This window comes from Panthera tigris, chromosome B2, assembly GCF_018350195.1.
Source record: "Panthera tigris isolate Pti1 chromosome B2, P.tigris_Pti1_mat1.1, whole genome shotgun sequence".
Classification (NCBI taxonomy): domain Eukaryota; kingdom Metazoa; phylum Chordata; class Mammalia; order Carnivora; family Felidae; genus Panthera; species Panthera tigris.
The window spans coordinates 47018449-47034854 of NC_056664.1; the positions used below are offsets into that span (position 1 = coordinate 47018449).

General features: G+C 39.6%; 1 non-coding gene across 1 annotated transcript; it reads right to left on the reverse strand.

The window, feature by feature from the left end:
- Positions 1-7456: 7456 nt before the first annotated feature.
- On the reverse strand, positions 7457-7529 carry TRNAK-CUU. Its single transcript has one exon. It is a non-coding gene; the product is annotated as a tRNA-Lys (tRNA).
- Between the last annotated feature and the right edge of the window lie 8877 nt (positions 7530-16406).

Consider the following 16406-nt stretch of genomic DNA (forward strand, 5'->3'; position numbering starts at 1 on the left):
ATGTCCTTAATGCATAGCAAACTAAACATCCACCACGTATTGAAGCAGCAGCTTATACAGTGATATTTTGCAATCACTTCCTCCTCCATTTTGCTCCATTTTAGAACTTTGGGAGAAGAATGAAAGTAATTTGTCCTGGCTTGATACAGATATAATACCTGGATCCTTCTGTAAGATTAAAAGTCTTTAATAAAATGGAATAGCGCTAATTCCGTAATGCAAGTCCAGAAGACATTATTGCAGGGTGATAGGTCACTATTTTTTATTCTTTTGACAAAAATCTCAACTCTTTTTCTTCCTCTTCCCCTTTCCATTTCTTCTTTTAATGGACAATTCAGTTCTATAGCTACAGGTGGGACTGAACAAGGTAGATGTCCAGACCTGGTGGTGAGAGTGACTCAACAGTTCAGACCAACACATATTGCTGGAGAGTCTGTACAACATAAGAAAGGTGTCCATGTAAGAGGGCTGCTCATGGGGAAGTATAAGAGCCAAGAAAAGTGAAGAGAGTGACCACATGGACAAGTGGTCCAGGGTGGGTTCTCATAACCTAACGAAGGGTGAGTTGGCATCTATGCAAGGAGAACCCTGATGATGAAGTGTGGGTGGTAAGGCCATCTGCACAGGTAGTGAGGCAATGGTAGTGAGGGGAGATTGGTTACGTACTGGGGCCTGATTAATTAAATACCCATATTAAGGATAAGAGGCACAAGGTTTGTCACTGATAGAGAAAGGGGCTCCAAAAATAGAAGACAAGAAAGTTAGAATAAACTGGAGTGTTGGATTGGAATGGGAGATGTTTGTATGAATTTACAGTCTTGAATAGAGTCAATTCTGCTATAGTATGACATGCACATACCTAAAAATTTTCATGTCATACAAAATCAGACAACGAAAAGACAGAGATTATGGGACAATAAGGTTGGAGCAAATACTTCATCAGTGATATATTTAAAAAAAAAAATAGATTGGAGGGGCACCTGGTTGGCTCAGTCGGTTAAGTGTCCAACTGTTGATCTCGGCTCAGGTCATGATCTTTCTGATCATGGGATAGAGCCCCATGTTGGGCTCTGGCTGACAGTGGGAGCCTGCTTGGGATTCTTTCTCACCCCTTCTCTCTTCCCCTCCCATGCTTGTGCTCTCTCTCTCTCTCTCTCTCTTTCTCACTCTCTCTCTCTCTCTCTCTCTCTCTCAAAAAAAGAGACTGGAACATAGTAAAAATGATAGCACAGTTGCACATGTTAAATGGCTAAGAAATACAGAAACACTATACTGAATATGTGGTCCTTAAAAAGGACCAGAAATTTGCTTGTGGAAGTGGGTGTGAAAAGGATTACAGCTTCTGAGTTATTGTGAAGCAGTGAAAGGAGAATCATTTGAAATCAGACAGAAAATTGTAACACAAGATGCAACCAGTATGGCCTGTAGCACATGAAGTAAGTTGAAGCAGATGGTAGATGTTAGGGGTGTGTGTGTGTGTGTGTGTGTGTGTGCGTGTGTACATGCATGTGTTTCATGGACAAGGCTTGGTTCAACTGGGTGCAGTTTCTGTGTTCATTTTGTATTTCCTGCAAAGGAAATCATGTCTCAACAAACACAAAATTTATGCTATGCTCAAATTGTTCCTTAATATTTCAATTGTACTGGAACAAAATCACATTATGAAACAAATGTTAAAGCAGAACTCACTGCATATAGATACAGATACATATTGAAACATTTATAGTGCAAATGCACACATTCATACACACGCTTACATAGATATTCTCTATCTCCAACCACTGAGAGAACATTGGAGAGGCAATATCCCAATAGCAAAGAGCACACTTAGTTCTCAGATCTTAGAATCTACAAATCTTCCTCAATTACACTGGGATCACATTCCAATAAACCCACTGTAAATTGAAAATATTGTAAGTAAAAAAGGCACTTAATACACCTAACCTACTGAACATCACAGCTTAGCCTAACCTGCCTTAAATGTGCTCAAGAGCACCTGGGTGTCTCAGTTGTTAAGCATCTGACTTTGACTCAGGTTGTGATCTCACAATTGGTGAGTCCAAGTCCCACATCAAGGTGAGCATAAGCCCCATTTCAGGTGGGCATGAGCCCCACTTCTGGTGAGCTCCAGCCCCACTTCAGGTAAAAACACAAGGCCCAGGTGAGCCCCACTTCTCTCTCTCTCTTCTCTCTGCCCCTTTCTCCCTTACGCTTTTTCTCTGTCCAAAACAAACAAACAAAAATGTCCTCAAAATAACAGTAGGCTTATAGTTGGGCACAATCATCTAACACAAAACCTATTTTATAATAGAATGTTCAATATCTCATTGTAACTTGTGGAATTCTGTATCGAAAGTGAAAAACAGAATAGTTGCATGGGGACAGAATTGGTGAGTGGTTATAACTGGTTTTTCACCCTCAGGATCGCACACCTGACTGGGAGCTGCGCTGTAGCTACCCAGCATAAGGAGAGGTGATCAGACTGTGTATCACTAGCTGCAGAAAGATCATAATTCCAAAGTCAAAGTATGGTTTCTACTGACTGTGTATTGCTTTCACACCATTTAAAATTGAAAAATCAGGGGCGCCTGGGTGGCTCAGTCAGTTGAGCGACCGACTTCGGCTCAGGTCATGATCTCGCGGTTTGTGAGTTTGAGCCCCGCGTCGGGCTCTGTGCTGTCAGCTCAGAGCCCGGAGCCTGCTTCGGATTCTGTGTCTCCTTCTCTCTATGCCCCTCCCCCACTTGTGATCTGTCTCTCTCTGCCTATCAAAAATAAATAAATGTAAAAAAAAATTTTAATAAATAAAATAAAATTGAAAAATCATAAGTCAAACCATCATAAGCTGGGGACTCTCTGTACCACTAAAAGGAACCAGGATTTGGAGAAAAGACTGGTTGAAGAGCTGGAACCAGACAAGTACAAGATAAGCACCACATCAGAAGGACATAGGAACCAGCCTGAGTAGTCTTCCACCTGCCAAATCTGGGACAATTTTACCATTACAACAAGTAATAACTATAATGTAAACAGTTGAATAAAATAAGAATTCATGAGTCTCTATTGACATAAATAAATAAAAATTAAAAGATTGAGGAGGAATGGGGCATATCACATTGTTTTCCTACAAAACAATATTAATGACAAAAGTAAGAACAAGAAACTTTAAAATGGAGAAAGAGGTACCACCTTCATCAGTGATCAAATGATCATTGGCAATAGAGCAAGCTCAAAAACAAGTTCTACCTGATGGGATGAAATGAGTGTATGTAAGTTCACTTTTGTGATACTGCTGTAAGAGTTGTATAACTTGAATCTAGCCATTAGGAAACCTCAGGGAGACCTGAATTGGGGGCATTCTACAAAAAAAAATGGCCTATAATTTTCAAAAGCGTCAAGGTCATGAAAGTCAGACTGAGGAACTGTTACAGATAGAGGGATTAGACAGAAATAACAAGTAAATGCAAAATGTGATTCTGAGCTGCATTCTTTTGCTACAAAGGATATCATTAGGACATTTGGTGAAACTTGAATGGGGAGGGTTTAAGATTTAATAGTTGCTATGTGTATCCCCCGAACCCTGACACCAAATTTATATGTTGAAGCCCTAACCCCCAATGTGACTGTATTTGGAGATAGAGCTTTTAGCAGATAGTTAAGGTTACATGAGGTCAAAAGGCAGGGTCCTAATCTGATAGGAATTGTGACCCTAAAAGAAGAGAAAGGGATCTCTCTCTCTCTCTCTCTCTCTCTCTCTCTCTCTCTCCCCACACCTAGGAAAAGCCATGTGAGGACACAGAGAGAAGGCAGACATCTATAATACAGGAAGAGAATGTTCACCAGGAACCAGATAGGCTGACACTTCGATCTTGGACTTTCCTGCTTCCAGAACTGTGAGAAAATAAACTTCTGTTGTTTAAGCTGCCTGGTGTATTTTGGTACAGCAGCTCAAGCTGACAATGGTCATAATTTGGCAAAGCTATTTCCCTAGTTTTGATGGTTGTGGTTTGGTTTAGAGAATATTTGTTTATAGGAACTATACAGGGACAATGAAGTCAGAAACTTAGATGGTTCCAGAAAAGACAGTTTTTTGTACTGTACTTCTTTTTCTGAAAGCTTCAGATTGTTTCAAAATAAAAATATTTCAAAAACTTACAGAAGTCTCTTTATTTCAAGGAGGTAGAGAGCAAAATATTCAAATATTTTCTGAGGACATTTGGTCCTACTTTAATAGATTTCATTTCAGGAGGATAATAAAATAAAATGTGCAGAAAGCGGACATTCAGATTTATGTTGATGAAAAATTGACAAAAATATCAGCTAGGCTTTTTAGAATAAATCTTTTTTTAATTTTTAATTTTTTTAATGTTTATTTGTTTTTGAGAGAGAGAGCACCAGGGAGGGGCAGAGCGAGGCAGAGCAAGGCAGAGACACAGAATCCTAAGCAGACTCCAGGCTTTGAATTGTCAGCAAAGAGCCCAACATGGATTTCAGACCCACCAGCTGTGAGATCATGACCTGAGCTAAAGTGGGATACTTAAACAACTGAGCAACCCAGGTGCCCCAAGAATAAATCTTTTTTTAAAAACGTATTGACTTTCATATCCAAACAAACTCTTTGGAGTAGATGGGAGCTTTAATTACTGAAAGACAGAAATAAGATGGGACTTGAAACTTTTGTCTCCAGAACTAACTGCCTGAGTGCTGGATATCATGCCAGGTGCTCCCGTGTGTGTGTGTGTGTGTGTGTGTGTGTGTGTGTGTGTGTGTGTAATTTACATTATTTTTTCTTTCTTTATTTTTTTTATTTTGAGAGAGAGAGAGAAAGAGAGAGAGAGAGAAAGTGTGAGCGCACAGGGAAGAAGCAGAGAGAGATGGAGAGAAAGAATCCCAAGCAGGCTCCACTCTGTCAGCTCTGGCCCAACTCGGGGCTCAAACTCACAAACGGTGAGATCATGACCTGCAGGCACTCAATGGGTTTTCATAAAAAATCGATTAAGCAAGATGCAAGTCTCGGCCTAGTTCAATGCTTTGGAGCAGAGATGTGTAAACTTGACCAGGGGAACAGATCAGGCATTTGTTTGGGTTTTATTTATTTTTACGGACCAATATTGCTCTGGTTCTTGAAATTATACCATGTGTAGAAAAGAGAATGCAAGAATGGCTCCTTTTCAAGGTAAGTACTGATATCCCTCGTGACCAGAAAAGTGTCTTCCACATCATACATCATTTTATCTAATGTATATATGGAAATCAGGAAATGGACAAAATTTGAAGGATAATAAATTCCGATTTTTTTTATTGCTATAAATGGGTTCTTAGGAGAACTATATACAAATTCTAGATGCTGGAGGTTAAAATATCCCCACAGTCTTCATGATTCAGGCAGCTGTGGCAGAATGCTCATGTCTAAGACGCTCTTCCCTAGGTCTGATGGAATTCACTCAATGCTGAGGTAAGCTGCTGGCTATGTGGTGCCAAAATCTCTCCCACAATCTTTTTACTAATGCTTGATATTCCACCATGAGACATTCATTTCTCTGCGCTTTTACGACTTAATTTTCAGAGGAAGTGTTTGGACTTGTTTGTAAAAAATCAGTATTTGAAGTTACAAGATCTATGTTTGAACCTCAGCTCCCTTGGCCAAAATTTCAGCTTCCTCAGTGATAATACCTAACCCAGAGGGCCATTGCAAGAGCAAAATTGGATAATTTATGGAAAAGCCCCTGTTAATGTAAATTCCTTAACAATTTTAAAGAATATTAAGATGATTTAACTTTCTTCTAATTTTTCTTAAGTGTCCCTAAGTGTCAAAATGTCACTATTCATCCTCAAAATTACTCCACAGAGTTGGTATTATATCTTTTAGTAGGTGAGTAAAGAGATGCAGAAAACTAAAATACTTTTCCAAAGATACTGAAATAGTGAAAGACTAAGTACGAATTAAATTCAAGACCTGGATTACTCATGGGCACTCCCCCAAAAAGGACTTTGTCCAAAAGTGGGCCTGGCAGATCAGTACTTATTGTCAAATGAGGTCCCCTACAGGAAGTGTCTATGTCTGGTTAACAAGGACAAGATGCACTGGTTGGAGGCTCCCATAGCTGCTCTCATTTTGGTTGGACAACACTGGGGTCGATATTATTCTGAGAGATTTCTGGTGAATACACATTGAAATAAGACCACGATAAGAGCTAAGGTTATTAGTTAGAAAAGACTGGATTCTGTGCCCCCCAAATGGACAGAACATAGGTTTAGGAGTAGACAAGATAGAGGTGGGTGATTTAGGAAGTAAGGTACAGGTTAGAGAGATCTGACAGTTCGTGAGTTTGTTAACTCCCCTCATTTGCTACTCTCTCCAGCTGACCTATCCCACCAACTCACATACATGTAACCCACCCCCCCACACACACAAATAACTTCTATCTTCAAAAAGAAGAAGAAAGAATTGATTGAGCAGACTTCTAATCTTTCATTTCATAAACAAAGTACTCTCCAGGGGAAAGAGTTTTGGCTTTATTTCAATAGAGTTGAGTCTTAAATCACTCTTTGCCTAATTGTATGCTTTTTTAATGCATTTTTTTCTGGCAAGTTTTCCTTGAATTTTACTTAGGTTCCTCTCTCTTATTTATGACACTCTGTGTATGCTACCATTCTAGCTCTCTTCACACTTTAGTCTATCACTGATCCACTAGCTATATTCCTGGTTGATATAGATGGATGGATAGATAGATAGATAGGTAGATAGATAGATAGATAGATAGGCAATAGATAGATATTTTTTTTCCCTTGAGGTCAAGGACTTTGTCTTATATTACTTTGTATTTACAGATTTATAGAGTCTGGTGCATAGCAATTGCTCCACAAATTATTATTGAATAAATGAGTAACAGGATAAATAATAAAAATTCCCTTGCTTTTTTGAGACTGATTTTACTCATTTGTTCATTTATTCAATTATTTATTCATTTATCCACTGAACAAACATCACTTAAACACGCGCTTTCTCAAGATATGAGGGTTATAAAGAACAAAATGAGAAGTATCAGCTCTTAAGAGTTTACTTTTTCATCTTCAAAAGGCAAATGTAACATTACCAAATTGTCAAGTACATGGAATCACACCTTTATACCTTATTTAAGTGGGAAGATGGTTGCTTGAGTGTGTCCCTCCTGATTTCATCATACATCTTTTTTTTTTAATTAAAAAACTTTTTAAATGTTTATTTATATTTGAGAGAGACAGAGACACAGAGAGACAGAGAGACAGAGCGACAGAGCATGAGCAGTGGAAGGTCAGAGAGTGAGGGAGACAGAATCCAAAGCAGGCTCCAGGTGCTGAGATGTCAGCACAGAGCCCAACATGGGGCTTGAACTCATGAGCCATGAGATCATGACCTGAGCCAAAGTCAGCGCCACCCAGGGGCCCCTCTTTTTTTTTTTTTTATGTAGGCTCCTTGCCTAACATGAGGCTTGAACTCATGACCCTGAGATCAAGAGTCACATGCTCTGCCAACTGAGCCAGCCAGCCAGGCACCTTTCATCCTACATCTCTAACCAAACTATAGGACTTGACCTGAGCTGAGTAGTAACCAGGTCTGCTGTTTAACTGGATGATGTAAGACCTTGGAGAAAAAAAAGCTGATAGAGAATCTCCCTCCTTTGTGTTGGATGAAAGTTTGGAGGCAGTTGGCAGAGACCCAAGGGGTAAGGATTTGAGAACTACTGGTTTGCAGAGACTTGTGAATTCCCAGGGAATTTATCTTCCTGACTGAGCATTCCTGAGATGACAGTGGGTCTCGCTGGTCCCCCATGAGGTGCAGGAATGCTTAGCAGATGCATTGAGTTCCTTCTGACACTGGTCTAGAACATCAAGCATTGACTGCTGAAAAGACTGAGGAACAAAGAAGCTTTGTTCAGGCTCTAATCAGGGGGAGTATGTGTTCACCATCTGGCAAATCTCTGATGTATTTTTGCCAGATTGCTGTTCCTCCCTTCATTTTCAAGATTGTTGCTACCCAAGGTACCTCAGCAACTGAAACTTCACCCCCCAGGGAATAGACAAACAAAATCAACAGCCAACCAAAGGGGTGTCAGAACACAGAATGAAGAGAATCAAGAGATACACAAAATAAGAGGCTTCTAACAAAATAAAGCTATTGTAGAAGTCCTCCCTTAGATCAGCAGAGCTCTCCTATCTTATGCAATAGACAATTAAAGACTGTGGAAACAAGGGCTTTGGAAGCCTGAAAATATCTCTGCTTTCCCCAAACTGCCTGAAATTGCAGTTAAAAATTATAGACCAGTCTTTCAGACTTAGATAAGAACAAAGAATAACAAAAACTTCCTGAAACCAATCAGCTAGGTAGAGCTTAAAAATCAGCCAATTAGTACAAATCAGCCAATTAATATAAATAGTATTATTTGATATCTGAAGTGTTTTTCTGGGAGACATACAAAATGGTATAAAAATGTTATTTAAATATTGACAGAGCTAAGTTAGACTTTGAACTTGATCTTGAACAAAAATGCACCCCATTTCCCAATAAACAAAATTGTAAGAACAATTAAGGATATTTAAGCATAGCATGCACACACACACACACACACACCTTTGCCGCATCTATAAAAACGGATGATGATTTGCAAACAAACAAACCAGCAGACAAATGGAAAGAGCACAGAATCTCTGTTAAAACCAATGATATAAAAATGGGCAAGGGGCGCCTGGGTGGCGCAGTCGGTTAAGCGTCCGACTTCAGCTCAGGTCACGATCTCGCGGTCCGTGAGTTCGAGCCCCGCGTCGGGCTCTGGGCTGATGGCTCAGAGCCTGGAGCCTGCTTCCGATTCTGTGTCTCCTTCTCTCTCTGCCCCTACCCCCTTCATGCTCTGTCTCTCTCTGTCTCAAAAATAAACGTTAAAAAAAAAAAATTAAAAAAAAAATGGGCAAGATAATAGATTTGGATAACAGACCCAATAGACTTTAAAAAAATATATTTACTTTTGAGGACGGGAGGGGCAGAGAGAGAGGGAGAGAGAGACTCCTAAGCAGGCTGTGTGCTGTCAGTACGAAGCCTGATGCAGGGTTTAATACAGGCCTTGATCTCACTGAACCATGAGATCATGACCTGAGCTGAAATCACTGAACCATGAGATCATGACCTGAGCTGAAATCAACAGTCAGATGCTTAACCAACTGACCCACCCAGGCACCCCATCCAGTGGACTTTCTGTGTGAATAACAGGAGTGCTAGACAAAAAAAAAAAAAAAAAAAAAAAAAAAAAACCACAAAAAAAAAAACAGATGGAGAAGAGGAAGACATTAAGTAGTAGAAGGAAGTTTATCTGAGCAGAGGACTCAAATCTTCAAATTAAAATGCTTCACCAAATTCTAGGCAAGATGGATAAAAAAGGACATATTCTACTGTGAAAAAAAGGCCATGAACTCAGAATTTTAAAATAAAACTACCGGTTGTAAGAAGATCATTGAAGAAAGGCAAGGAGAAAGTGCTCATAAGCTAAGGGCTGGTGGCCATCATAACCCTGTTTCTAAGCACATAAAAATTATCGACTTAAAAAAATACTTGTGTATACTCAAGACCCTCTGAGTTTTGCCTTATTTTTTTTATTAATTTTATTTCTTTAATGTACATCCAAATTAGTTAGCAATATAGTGCAACAATGATTTCAGGAGTAGTTTCCTTATTGCCCCTTACCCATTTAGCCCATCCCCCCTCCCACAACCCCTCCAGTAACCCTCTGTTTGTTCTCCATTGTTAAGAGTCTCTTACGTTTTGTCCTACTCCCTGTTTTTATATTACTTTTGTTTCCTTTCCCTTATGTTCATCTGTTCTGTGTATTAAAGTCCTCACATGAGTGAAGTCATATGATGTTTGTCTTTCTCTGACTAATTTCGCTTAGCATAATACCCTCTAGTTCAATCCATGTAGTTGTAAATGGCAAGATTTCTTTCTTTTTGATTGCTGAGTAATACTCCATTGTGTGTGTGTATGTGTGTGTGTGTGTGTGTGTGTACACATATATCACACATCTTCATTATCCATTCATCCATCAGTGGACATCTGGGCTCTTTCCATACTTCGGCTATTGTTGATAGTGCTGCTGTCAACATTGGGGTGCGTGTGTCCCTTTGAAACAACATACCTGTATCCATTGGATAAATACCTAGTAGTGCAATTGCTGGGTCATAGGGTAGTTCTATTTTTAATTTTTTGAGGAACCTCCAGACCGTTTTCCAGAGTGGCTGCACCAGCTTGCATTCCCACCAGGAATGCAAAACAGATCCTCTTTCTCCACATCTTCACCAACCTCTGTTGTTGCCTGAGATGTTAATGTTAGCCATTCTGACAGGTGTGAGGTGGTATCTCATTGTGGTTTTGATTTGTATTTCCCTGATGATGAGTTATGTTGAGCATTTTTTCATGTGTCCATTGGCCATCTGGATATCTTCTTTGGAGAAGTGTCTATTCATGTCTTTTGCCCATTTCTTCACTGGATTATTTGTTTTTTTGGGTGTTAAGTTTGATAAGTTCTTTATAGATTTTGTATACTAACCCTTTATCTGATATGTCATTTGCAAATATCTTCTCCCATTCTGTTGGTTGCCTTTTAGTTTTGCTGATTGTTTCCTTCACTGTGCAGAAGCTTTTTATTTTGATGAGGTCCCAGTAGTTCATTTTTGCTTTTGTTTCCCTTGCCTCCGGAGACATGTTGAGTAAGAAGTTGCTGCAGCCAAGATCAAAGAGGTTTTTGACTGCTTTCTCCTCAAGGATTTTGATGGCTTCTTGTCTTACATTGAGGTCTTTCATCCATTTTGAGTTTATTTTTGTGTATGGTGTAAGAGAGTGGTCCAGGTTTATTCTTCTGCATGTCGCTGTCCAGTTTTCCCAGCACAACTTGCTGAAGAGACTGTCTTTATTCCATTGGATATTATTTCCTTCTTTGTCAAAGATTAGTTGGCCATACGTTTGTGGGTTCATTTCTGGGTTCTCTATTCTGTTCCATCGATCTGAGTGTCTGTTATTGTGCCAGTACTATACTGTCTTGATGATTACAGCTTTGTAGTATAGCTTGAAGTCCGGGATTAGGATGCCTCCTGCTTTGGTTTTCTTTTTCAAGATTGCTTTGGCTATTCAGGGTCTTTTCTGGTTCCATACAAATTTTAGGATTATTTGTTCTAGCTCTGTGAAGAATGCTGGTGTTACTTTGATAGGGATTGCATTGAATATGTAGATTACTTGGGGTAGTATTGACATTTTAACAATATTTGTTCTTTCTATCCAGGAGTATGGAATCTTTTTCTTTTTTTGTGTGTGTCTTCTTCAATTTCTTCATAAGCTTTCTATAGTTTTTAGTATATATTTTTCACCTCTTTGGTTAGATTTATTCCTAGGTATTTTATGGTTTTTGGTGCAATTGTAAACGGGATTGATTCCTTGATTTCTCCTTTTGTTGCTTCATTGTTGGTGTATAGGAATGCAACCAATGTCTGCATTGATATTATATCCTGCAACTTTGCTGAATTCATGAATCAGTTCTAGCAGTTTTTTGGTGGAATTTTTTGGATTTTCCATATAGAGTTTCACGTCATCTGTGAAGAGTAAAATTTTGACCTCCTCCTGGCCGATTTGGATGCCTTTTATTTCTTTGTATTGTCTGATTGCAGAGGCTAAGACTTCCAATACTATGTTGAATAACAATGGCAAGAGTGGACATCCCTGTCTTGTTCCTGACCTTAGGGGGATAGCTCTCAGTTTTTCCCCATTGAGGATGATATTAGTGTTGGGTCTTTCATATATGGCTTTTATGATCTTGAGGTATAATTCTTCTATCCCTATTTTCTTGAGGGTTTTTTTTTTTATCAAGAAATGATGCAGTATTTTGTCAAATGCTTTCTCTGCATCTATTGAGAGGACCATACAGTTCTTGTCCTTTCTTTTATTGATGTGATGAATCACATTGATTGTTTTGTGGATATTGAACCAGCCCTGCATCCCAGGTATAAATTCCACTTGGTCGTGGTGAATAATTCTTTTAATGTATTGTTGGATCTGGTAGGCTAGTATCTTGTTGAGGATTTTTGCATCCATGTTCATCAGGGAAATTAGTCTATAGTTCTCCTTTTTAGTGTGTCTTTGTCTGGTTTTGGAATCAAGGTAATGCTGGCTTCCTAGTAAGAGTTTGGAAGTTTTCCTTCCATTTCTATTTTTTGGAACAGCTTCAAGAGAATAGGTGTTAACTCTTCCTTAAATGTTTGGTAGAATTCCCCTGGAAAGCCATCTGGCCTTGGAGTCTTATTTTTTTAGGAGATTTTTGATTACTAATTCAATTTCCTTACTGGTTATGGGTCTGTTCAAATTTTCTTTATCTTCCTGTTTCAGTTTTAGTAGTGTATATGCTTCTAGGAATTTGTCCATTTCTTCTAGATACCCATTCTATTGGCATATAATTGCTCATAATATTCTCTTATTATTGTTTTTATTTCTGTTGTGTTGGTTGTGATCTCTCCTCTTTCATTCCTTGATTTTATTTATTTGGGTCCTTTCCTTTTTCTTCTTGATCAAACTGGCTAGTGGTTTATCAATTTTGTTATTTCTTTCACAGAACTAGCTTCTGGTTTCATTGATCTGTTCTACTGTTCTTTTGGTTTCAATAGCATTAATCTCTGCTCTAATCTTTATTATTTCCTGTCTTCTGCTGGTTATGGGTTTCATTGGCTGTTCTTTTTCCAGCTCCTTAAGGCGTAAGGTTAGGTTGTGTATCTGAGATCTTTCTTCCTTCTTTAGGAAGGCCTGGCTTGCTATATACTTTCCTCTTATGACCGCCTTTGCTGCATCCCAGAGGTTTTGGGTTGTGGTGTTATGGTTTTAATTGGCTTCCATGAACTTTTTAATTTCATCTTTAACTTCTTATTTAGCCCATTTATTCTTTAGTGGGATGCTCTTTAGTCTCCAAGTATTTGTTACTTTAAAAATTTTTTTCTTGTGGTTGATTTCGAGTTTCAAAGCATTGTGGTCTGAAAATATTCACAGTATGATCTCTATCATTAGAGATTAGTGTCCCAGTATGTGGTGTTTTCTGGAGAACGTTCCATGTGCACTGGAGAAGAATGTATATTCTGCTGGTTTAGGATGAAATGTTCTGAATATATCTGTTAAGTCCATCTGGTCCAGTGCCATTCAAAGTCATTGTTTCCTTGTTGATTTTTTGATTAGACGATCTGTCCATTGTTGTGAGTGGGGTGTTGAAGTCCCCTACTATTAAGGTATTACTATCAATGAGTTTCTTTATGTTTGTGATTAATTGATTTATATATTTGAGTGCTTCCACATTTGGGCATAAATGTTTACAATTAGGTATTATTGGTGGATAGACCCCTTAATTATGATATAATGCCTTTCTGCATCTCTTGATACAGTCTTTATTTTAAAGTCCTGATTGTCTGATATAAGTATGGCTACTCTGGCTTTCTTTTGTTGGTTCTCCATCCCCTTACTTTCAATCTGAAGGTGTCTTTAGGTCTAAAGTGGGTCTCTTGTAAACAGCATATAGATGCATCTTGTTTTCTTATGCATTCTGTTACCCTATGTCTTTTGATTGGAGCATTTAGTCCATTGACATTTAGAGTGAGTACTGAAAGATATGAATTTATTGCCATTATGTTGCTTGTAGAGTTGGAGTTTCTGGTGGTATTCTCTGGTCCTTTCTAGTCTTTGTTGCTTTTGTTTTTTTTTTATTTGTGTGTTGTGTGTGTGTGCACGCGCATGTGTTTTCATCTTTTCTCCCCTCAGAGAGTCCCCCTTAAAATTTCTTGCAGGGCTGGTTTAGCGGTCAGAAACTCCTTTAGTTTTTGTTTGTCTGGGAAACTGTTCATCTCTCTTTCTATTTTGAATGGCAGCCTTGCTGGATAAAGAACTCTTGGCTGCATATTTTTCTGATTCAGCACACTGAATATATCCTGCCACTCCTTTCTGGCCTGCCAAGTTTCTGTGGATAGGTCTGCTGCAAACCTGATCTGTCTTCCCTTGTAGGTTAGGGACTTTTTTTCCCTTGCTGCTTTCATGATTCTCTCCTTGCCTCGGTATTTTGTGAATTTGACTATGACATGCCTTGTTGGTGGTTGGTTTTTGTTGAATCTAATGGGAGTCCTCTGTGCTTCCTGGATTTTGATGTCTGTGTCTTCCCCTGGGTTAGGAAAGTTTTCTGCTATGATTGGCTCACATAACCCTTCTACCCCTATTTCTCTCTCTTCCTCTTCTGGGACTCCTATGGTTCTGATGTTGTTCCTTTTTAATGAGTCACTGATTTCTCTAATTCTTAAATAGTGCTCTTTTGCCTTAATCTCCCTCTTTTTTTCTGCTTCATTATTCTCCACAAGTTTGTCCTCTGTATCACTGATTCTGTGTTCTGCCTCATCCATCGTTGCCTCCGTGACCTCCATTTGAAATTGCAGCTCAGTCACAGCATTTTTTATTTCATCCTGACTAGCTTTTACTACTTTTATCTCCACAGAAATGGATTCTAATCTATTTTCGACTTCAGCTAGTATTCTTATTATTGTGATTCTAAATTCTGCTTCAGACATCTTTCTAGTATCTGTGTTGGTTAAATCCCTGGATGTCGTTTGTTCCTACTCTTCTATTTGGGGTGAATTCCTTCATTTTGTCATTTTGAAGGGAGAAAAGGAATTAATGCAGTAAAAAAATTAAAATTAAAAAAATATTAAAATTAAAAAAATTATAAATTAATAAATTAGAAACACACACACACACACACACACAATCGAATAAATGATGCTAGATCCTAGGTGTGTTTTGGTCTGGGTGTTGAAAGGGGCTTGATAGATTAGAGAAAAAAGGGGCAAAAAAAAGGAAATCGTTTCATAATTTGAAAAAAATGAATACACTGAAGTAGACTAAAATGAAATGATGGAAGTAAAATAGAATTTGAAAAAGTTTTCACAACAGTAAAAAATATAGTGGAAAAAAATTAAAGAAAAATATTTTTAATAAAAATTGAAAATAAAAATGAATTTTTTCTCTTTCTGCATTCATGAGAAGAAACAAAATGAAAACGATAAAAAAGAAAAAAAGAGACAAGTGAATAGATGGACCAGCCAACAGACTGAAATACAACTGAAATTACTTCATTTTCCCCTGGGAGTAAAACTATGAAGCACTTTATAGTCCATAAACTAAGCAAGCGGAGAGACTTGTGTTCCTGAAGAGCAAGGTTGGCCTAGTTGGGCTAGTGTAATGGCTCCATTCTCCACTAGATGGCGCTGCTTAGCTTACTGGGGTGGATGGTTGTGGTGCTTGTGTGTGCATACGCGCATGTGCGGGAGTAAGACAATGGTGTTACCCAGCTACCCATTGTCTAGTATGGGAACTTTGTCCCCCGGATCAGCAATCATGCACCCGTCCTTTGTCTTCGGCTTCCGTCCACTTCCCGCTTTTACACAGTGTGTGACCAAGCCCCAGGCAGCACCTACCTCCCTCCCGAGTTTTGTCTCAGATGCGGCTATTTTTCCTGGCCCCTTACTTCTGAGGGACTGCGGCTTTGACCCATTCTGCCCCTCTGCAGGAGGGTCTCACGGAGCAATGGCCGGGTGCCGGCCGCACTCAGGAATGTTTGCAGGACCGTGCTGCTACCAGTGCCCAGAGACTGCAACCGGGTGTCAGCCGGGTCCAGAAAAAGTTTGCGAGATAGTGTAGCAGCAGTGTTTCAGGGATTATGAAAAATCTCAACACATATCTGGCACCAGGTTTCACCCTTAACGACTTTGTTCCAGCACCAGTGAATGTGGTTGTTCTCCTGGGTCCACCGGGGCCTTGCCTTTAGGGGACCCACACAGCCTCTACTAGGTGTCCTCCCAGCAGGGGAACCGCCTCTCCCCATTTGGCCTGAAGACCCCGGACTGCACTCTGCTGCTGGGATTCGCCCTTCCCACCAGAGCACTGCCAGGTATTGTGCTGCGGAGTTTCAGACTCTGCACTCCCCCTGTTTACAGTCTTAATGGAATTTAAACTCTCTCCTTTCTCCTTTTTCCCTTTTCAGTTCAGTCCCTGAGACTGTTTCCACTTTTCTACTGTCTCTCCAGCTGCTTTTGCGGGGGGGGGGGGGGTGCTTTTCCCGTATTCTCCGCCTCTCCACCCCCCCCCCCGCCCCCGCACGCAAAAGTGGCTCCCTGCCCTCGGCAGCTTCTCTCTCCCCCAGTTCGCCTCTCAGCACCGTGTACCTGCTGAATTCTGTGGTTCAGGTTGTGCAGATTGTTGTGTTAATCCTCAGATCAGTTTTCTAGGTGTGCAGGATGGTTTAGTGTTGGTCTGGCTGTATTTCATGGACTCAAGCCACACAAAAAACTTCCATGCTGTTCCGCCATCTCGGC